Raw genomic sequence first — 8,459 nt, forward strand, 5'->3', positions numbered from 1 at the left:
CGTTTTTTCCCAAGAATAGGCATTTTAATTTCTAAAAGTTATGTGTCACTGGGTGTTTTTACACACAGTTCTGCCTTGAAAATCGGCTTGGCCTCCCAGCCACAGTCCCTCCCCAAGCACACAGACTTGCCAGGCAGTGCCAAGGCCAGGCCCCACGCTCCGTGGAGATGCGCCCGGGCCAACCAATTGCCCAGGAATCCAACTAAATGTCAAGACAGCAGAGACAAATCGAGGAACCACACTGCTGCTCTTTAAAGACAAAATGCCACCCTGCCCAAGTCTGACTCAGAACCCCCGTGTTTGCATTTCAAAACCAGACCCCCCAGGCCGCCACAAATTTCTTTTTCTCTCAAAGTTCCAGAAACAAAAGCAACCATAAGTATTTTCAGCAGCAGACCACGGACTCGGGGTGCTCAGTCAGAATCCCCGCAAACTCAGGTACTTCTCAGGGTGGGCAGCGCTCTCCATCCCAACCCCGCCCTGTCTCAAACTGTCACTTCTCTCCTCAGGGAAGAAATGTTCCATCCAAATGCCAGGCGTGCTGCCGTCAGTCTGGGGCACTGTAAGCGGTGTTGGAAGATCAGATCAAGAGGCCTTTGAGTGAGCGGCCATGAGCTTTTGAGTAGAAACGGAAGTATAACTGATAAGCTCTCTTATCTGAATTTTGCCTCTGAAGACCAGCAATGAATAATTTTTTTGAATTGTATTTTATTTTTTTTATACAGCAGGTTCTTATTAGGTATCTATTTTATACCTATTAATGTGTATATGTCAATCCCAATCTCCCAATTCATCCCCCCAGCCCCGCTTTCCCCCCTTGGTGTCCATACGTTTGTTCTCTACATCTGTGTCTCTATTTCTGCCCTGCAAACCGGTTCATCTGTACCATTTTTCTAGCTTCCACATATATGCGTTAATATACGGTATTTGTTTCTCTCTTTCTGACTTCCTTCACTCTGTATGACAGTCTCTACGTCCCAGCAGGGAATAATTTTTAAAGTCTCAAAACCGGTTTCCCATTCCAGCTCTGGTTTCAGAATGATGATAAATGGGGAGTGGTTTGAGGGGAAAACTTTCATCTTCAAAGTCAAATTCGCAATATTTCTAAAGTATAAGGCCATGGCCTCACTAAGAGGGGGGAAACAAGGCTGGGTGGTGGGGGGAGCACATGAACCAGGACCCAGTGGGGGCAGGTCAGGAGGTCCTGGAGCTGAGAGCGGCGTTTGCGGCGTCCTCCTTCCTCAGCTAAGAGCTGCATGCCGCTGATGTGGGGACAAAGAACATTCGTTTAAATCTCAGGGACTGGGCTTCCCTGGCGGCGCAGTGGTTGAGAGTCCGCCTGCCAATGCAGGGGACACGAGTTCGAGCCCTGGTCTGGGAAGATCCCACATGCCGTGGAGCAACTAAGGCCATGCGCCACAGCTACTGAGCCCGCGTGCCATAACTACTGAAGCCCACGCACAGCAATGAAGACCCAAGGCAGCCATAAATAAATAAATAAATAAAATCTCAGGGCCTTGCAGTCCAGCAAAACAAGGAAATTGCGGAACCAGCAAGATATCCCCTTTCTTTCTATTTTGAGAAAATAAATTTAGATTATTTACAAAAAGAGCCTGGTAGGAGAGCCGTGAGTGGCAATCATTTCTGCGTGAACAGAGGTAGGTCAATAATAAGGGGTTATGCAGATTCAGCCAGGTATTCCCCCTTGAAAGAAGCAAGCCTAATGAGGTAGGAGAGAATGAGTCATTAAAATAAAAATAGGCACCATAGTGCACCCTTGCTGAAGAGTGGTGTTCTGGTTTTCCCTCTCTTCGTGGCAAGGGCTTTGAAAGGCCTGGATGGCAGCAGGGGGTGCTGGCAGGCGACAGGATGCAAGGGTACAGGTGGCCCGGTGATGGCTCAGGACGGCGCGCTCACCGAGTGGCTGAGGGGCCGGGGTCTCCCTGGGAGTCATGAGGTTCTTGACGATCCAGCAACAGATCCACCTGCAGAGCAGGGCAGGGCCTGGACCATAAACAGAATGGTGGCTGGAGATGTGTGCTCAGTCTGAAAAGCTAGCTACGAACCTCCTTCCATCGTAGGCATTTGACGGGAGTCTAAACTCCAGGAAGGGCCCAGCGTGAAGGCACCACCGAGGTGACAGTGTGCTCCCACATCCTGCTTCCTGAGCTCCACTGAGGCGGGGGCGGGAGACGGCAGGGCCGGGAGCGCGCTCACTTCGACATCCACGTGATACCTGCGGAGGTGCAGGCATCGGGGACCCAGCAGTGAAGGCGCCTAGCCCTTCCAAGTGGACCCTCCCCATGTATGCGGAAACTGCCACAATCAACACAGATCGTCCCCCTACTCATGATGGTTCGACTTTACGATGGTGCGAAAGCCATATGCGTTCAGTGGAAACCGTGCTCAGAATTCAGAATGTGGACTTTCCCAGGGGGTCCGGCATGTAGTACGACCCTCTCTCTGATCCTGGGCAGGGCAGCTGCAGCCCCCAGTCACGGGGGTGAGCAACTGATACACTGACAACCATCCCGACCCGCACTCCATTCTGTTCTTCCCTTTCAGTGCAGTATTCCATAAACTCCGTGAAACAGTCAACCCTTTATTATAAACTAGGCCTTGCGTTAGAGGGTTCTGCCCACGTGCAGGCTAATGTGAGTGTTCTGAGCACGTGTGAGGTGGGCGGGGCTGAGCTGGGATGTCCGGGAGGCTGCGTGTATCAAATGAATTTTTGACCCATGATATTTTCAACTTACGATGGGTTTATTGGGACGTTAACCCCATTGTCATTGCCAACTGACTGCACCTAACGTGTCATTTGGCATTAAGTACGAAGGAGCCATAAAGACGGGGAGGGGGCAGGGAGGGCCTGGCGTGGGTGGGGGTAGGTTTTAGACCAGGACGGGCTCCAGGAGAAGCCGGCGTCCGAAGAAGGTGCGAGAGGAGGCCCGTGGGTGCCGGGGGAAGAGGGTTCCAGGCAGCAGGCTGCTCGCTCTAAAGGCCCGAGTGGGAGCTTTCGGGTGGTTCAAGAAACAGCAAGGAGAGCGGTGGGCTGGGACCAGGGACCAGGGACCAAGGACCAGGGACCATGGAAGGCGGCAGAAAATGAAGTCAGAGGGAGATAACCGGCAGCTCCCACAGTGCCCCACTCTCTTCCAGCCTCATCTCCGTGGAGATCCGGTTAAACCCTGGGTCAATCAAGACGCTCCTCTGCTCAGAATTCCCCGCTGCCTCCAGAGTGAGAGCTGAGCCAGGAAATGATTGCTGGGGTGGGGACAGCACTGCTGGAGTGACATCTTCATGCAAAAGCATCCTGGTCTTCTCACCACCCTACAGAAGCCTCTGCTTCTCAGTTCGTAAAGAAACATGTTCCCCTGACACTAATCCTGGTCAGGAGGGTTCTTATGATCTATGAGGGAAAAAAATCAAAGTCTTAAATTACATGGAAATCTATTTTGTGGAAATTTGGTAACATGTCAATCACTAGATATTTTTACACACAAGGAACTTTTGTTTTCCATCTTGCTAAATGAGTCACCTTGAAAGTAAGCTGTGTTTCCTTCCTAGCCATGCTATTACAATAGTGTCTTTTGCAATAAAATGAAAGGATTATTATGAAGGTATTCTTAATAAGATAATTTCAGAGGCAGGTATATACACTTAAAATTTTATATATAGACATACTGATCGTTTTAATAAAAGATCTTGTCACTCTTGTGAAGGAGAATGACAGCCCCATGATTGGGAAGTTGGCAGAGGAAATGTCATATCCTGTGGAACAAAGCTGAGGGACCAGCTAAGTCGTTAGGAGCGAGCACAGTATACGCTTCTGTGTGTATCTGACAGGATGCCATGAAAAATACTGTTAAGTTCCAAATAGTTCTAAACCCATTCTCATGAGTTTTGTGATTTCCTTGTTTAAAGCCTTTTACCTAAGCAGGAGAAATGCCCATCTCCATCTAACTTACATAATCTGAATTTAAAGAAACCCCAAAGAGACCTTTATTTCCCAGAAAGCCTCTTGTTCTCTGCCTCTGTGCCTAGTGACCTGGTCCATGACCGGCCCTGGAACAATGTAAAGCCCCCCAGTGTTGTAGCTTGAACAGCTTCGTGCAAACCATCCACCACCAAGACTCTGATGCCTCAGGGGTGTGTGTCAGGTGGCAACTGAGTGAGGGTGATGCTGAGGTTCAAGGCTGAACGTACATGGAACAGTGAGTAAATTACCAGAAACTCCTGGCTGAACTGCTAAATTGTCATTTTTCTTTTACAAACATTCCAGGGGCTTCCCTGGTGGCCCAGTGGTTGAGAGTCTGCCTGCCAATGCAGGGGACACGGGTTCGAGCCCTGGTCTGGGAAGAGTCCACATGCCATGGAGCAACTGGGCCCGTGAGCCACAATTACTGAGCCTGCGCATCCGGAGCCTGTGCTCCGCAACAAGAGAGGCCGCGATAGTGCTAGGCCCCGCGCACCGCGATGAAGAGTGGCCCCCGCTTGCCACAACTAGAGAAAGCCCTCGCACAAAAACGAAGACCCAACACAGCCATAAATAAATAAATAAAGCAAACTGTCAACAAGTAAAAATAAACACTATTATAAAACATTCCAGTTGTTACCTCCAAGAAGCGAGTGACATACAAAAGTATAACCGTGGACCAGGCCTTGGACTGGGGCCCCTTTCTGGTGACGGGAGTAATTTCTCTTAGAACACCGAATGAGCAATCGTGGCACTTGAACCTAAATATGTCACCTTTCTTTCCCTCAAATGGGAAATTACCTTCATTATTTAAGACAAAACTTCCCCCTGAAATGCACAGGTGTTTAATGGAAGAAGTCTCTTTTCTTCACTTGGTTGTGCAGACAGAAAAGAGCGCCCAGGAGACTCTGCTTCAAAGAAGAGACCCCTCCAGGTCCGCTACTGCCACCCTGTGGGCCAACTGAGTACCACTTACCCACGTGGGGATTTGCGCTGAAGTGCCGCAAGAGTGGGTCATTCTTAAGAAGTAAATGGATGTTTTTTCCTCCTTTCCGTTCCTAACACCTCATCTATCTCTTTTTTCCCCACCTAACTCTTTTACAGTGAAAAAACTAGACAACATTTGATTTTCCAAGATTTGGGTCTCATGAAAGCTATTTTTTTGTTTGCCATGTTCCTAGGACCTGTTTCATCTTCTGTATTCACAGGTTCTAAATTTGCTGTGATTTCTTACAGCAGTACACCCCATAGATGTGAGTGGGTGTGCGAAGCAATGCAGCCCATCCGTAGATGCACAGCACTCTTCACAGGGAAATCTAGTTGAGGTAAAGGATCCAAAGGGACAAAGTGTTACATGGCTGCCACGTTGCATTTTATGTTACATGTTAATGTTTTCAAACCACTTTAACATCCACTGCTTGATTTTATCTTCCTGTCACATAAAGCAATGAAAGCAGATGGTAAAATTCCATTTTCATGAAGAGGGAATCCTCCAGGACTAGTTAGTGGTGAGAACAGAATGGAAAGCAATTCTCCTGTCTCCTGGTCCAACCCTCCCAGTACATGTTCAAGACGGGGGTAATTTATCAGTCAGACCTTCAAAGACCACTGTGGTGTCTTCATTGCAGCTGCAGCAGAATTCAACAGAAATTCAAAGTACCCTCACAAGGGAGAGACTGGTTGGTCAGACCAGAGCAGTGGTTCTCAAATGGGGACGCTGACGCTGAGGCACCTGAAGGGCTTGAACGTGCAGTTCCCTGGACCCCTTGCCCAGAAGTTTTCACTCAGCAGACCTGGGGTAGGGCCCTAGAATATGCATTTTCTAATGAGTTCCCAGGTGATGGTGGTGCTGATACTCCTGGCCTGGGGTCACCTGCAGAGCCACTGGGCTGGAGGGTGAAGGCAGGTACATTCTGACACTATCTTCCCCTCGTGTCAAAGAAAGACATGAGTCAGAACCATCACCTTTATTTCCCAGGTGATTCTCCAACAAAAGGGCTGAGAGAATGTGGGCAGATTTCAAAGTGCTCCCACCACATTAGTGGAAATGATCAGCAAAGTACTTAAATACTCAAACTGGGGGGAAAAAAGTCCCCAAAACAATCTGGTCCAGGTCGGTTAAAGGATTCAGTGCTTGTCTTTGCCTTGACAGGAACATCACTGTAGAACCAGGTTGTTACTGGTTTTCATTTGTTTAAATAAGGTTCCTGATTTTAAAAGACTAGAACAGGGGTAAGAGATAGATATTCCATTAGGTAATTACATAAGATGAATAAAGAAATATGTAGGAATTAAATGAATAAGTAAATAATATATAATATATTTATAAATTAAAATAAATTTTCATTTAAAAATTTTAACAATTATTTATAAATATAATTATACATTTATAGGTAATCTGAAAAATCTTCCAATTGTATTCTGCAAAAGTGTATCAGATTTCTTCTCAAAAGCTTATCTGGTGCTTCCCTGGTGGCGCAGTGGTTGGGAGTCTGCCTGCCTATGCAGGGGACGCGGGTTCGTGCCCCGGTTGGGGAGGATCCCGCGTGCCTCGGAGCAGCTGGGCCCGTGAGCCATGGCTGCTGAGCCTGCGCGTCCTGAGCCTGTGCTCCGCAATGGGAGAGGCCACAACAGTGAGAGTCCCGCGTACCGCAAAAAAAAAAAAAAAAAAAAAAAAAAAAAGCTTATCTGAAATCTTTGGGAGCCAAAAATGAATTGCTGAGGAAGTAAGTCTTAAACTGTGGTTCGTAGACCTTGGCCAAGGGAGCAAGGAAAGCACTCAGAGAAGGCTTCCTCGCTGTCCGTCAGTCTTGGGAGAGAAGAACGGTGGGAGCATTTGTAGCTACCCTGCTCTTCTCAGTCCCCTAGAACTATCAACAGGGTCTCTGAAATAAGACTCCATGGGTGTCAGCAAAGAATTGTCTTTCAAAGCCCTTGGGAAGGGCTTCCCTGGTGGCGCAGTGGTTGAGAGTCCGCCTGCTGATGCAGGGGACACGGGTTCGTGCCCCGGTCCGGGAAGATCCCACATGCCGCGGAGCGGCTGGGCCCGTGAGCCATGGCCGCTGAGCCTGCGCGTCTGGAGCTGGTGCTCCGCAACGGGAGAGGCCACAACAGGAGCAACGGGAGAGGCCACAACAGTGAGAGGCCCGCGTACCACAAAAAAAAAAAAAAAAAAAAAAAAAGCCCTTGGGAAATTTCATCCCCATTTCTTTGTTGGACTACCTTCAATTAGAGTCATCAGAAGAAGCACCTTCTAGGGAATGAGGACCTGAAGACTGGACATGGAGAAACACAATTAGCACATGGAAAATATGATGCCCTAGAACCACAGGTCAAATTTTTCAGGGAAGATGTGCTCAGAAGTGAGGGCAATGCAAAGGTTCTTTGTGAATTAAATGTATGGTGGATACAACATCTCTAAGGGCATGGTGGGCCAAACATCATGACACCACGTCCCATCACCTCTGTGCTCTTGTCTGCCAGTGCTCGGGACTAAAACACCCAGATCACAGGACCAGCAAGATGGTGAGGATGCCCTGCATGCAGAGCGTGGAGGACAATGGAATGGGTATTAGAGCCAGGAAACCGTGGTCCCCAAGTCAAAAGAACAATCCCTAACAGGATAGTCTGGAAACACTGAGAATGAATGATAGTAGGAAGAGTGAAAGAAACAACAAAAAAATCTAAGGTAAAATACAGCACTAGAGAAAACATGCCAAAGGCCACCTTCTCCTATGGAGGGTCCAGGAAGTATCTGCTGGGGAGAGGCACAGTCAAGCTCACCAAGAGAGAAACAGCAAAAGGCAGGCAAATGGGTCCAGATGCTGTCCCTCTGAGTACCTGTGGAGGATGCTCTCGACACAAGCATGGTGGCAAGCTGTAGGTGACCCACAGTGCAGTTAGAGGGCAGCACATGATCAAGAATGAGAGTGACCTTAGCCCTACTCACAAACGTGGCCGACTCCATGCAGGGCATGGTAAATGGCAGAGAAATGGTCAGTATCTCTGCTTTCGCCTCTCTTCCTAGAGGCACTGAGCATTTTTGTTTTCTTCTGCTTTGGACAGACTGGTAATTATTTGTGTGCCTTACTGGTAGTTCTCTGTATGCCACCACACTCAGAACAGCAAGAGGAAAAGTTTGATTGAATAAGTGATATTGGGATGACTGAACAACAATTTGGAAATAAGATTAAACACCTTACACCATATACAAAAACAAACTCAAAATCAGGAGGTACATGTTGAATGTTAGGAAAACTAGAATAAATTATAATTGGCTAGCAAAGGTTTGATGAAACAACTTTCTAAAATTTGAAGCAGTTAAAATAATAGAAGAAACAGATTGATAAATTAAAATTTACATGCAAAATATAAACATCAAGACAACACTTATAAATAGGCAATAAACAAGAACAGATTTAAAGAAGAAAACAAATCATAAACAAACACTTTGAAAAACTTTGAACTTATATACAAAATAAAC

This window comes from Grampus griseus (genome assembly GCF_964374135.1).
Source record: "Grampus griseus genome assembly, chromosome: 5".
Taxonomy (NCBI): Eukaryota; Metazoa; Chordata; class Mammalia; order Artiodactyla; family Delphinidae; genus Grampus; species Grampus griseus.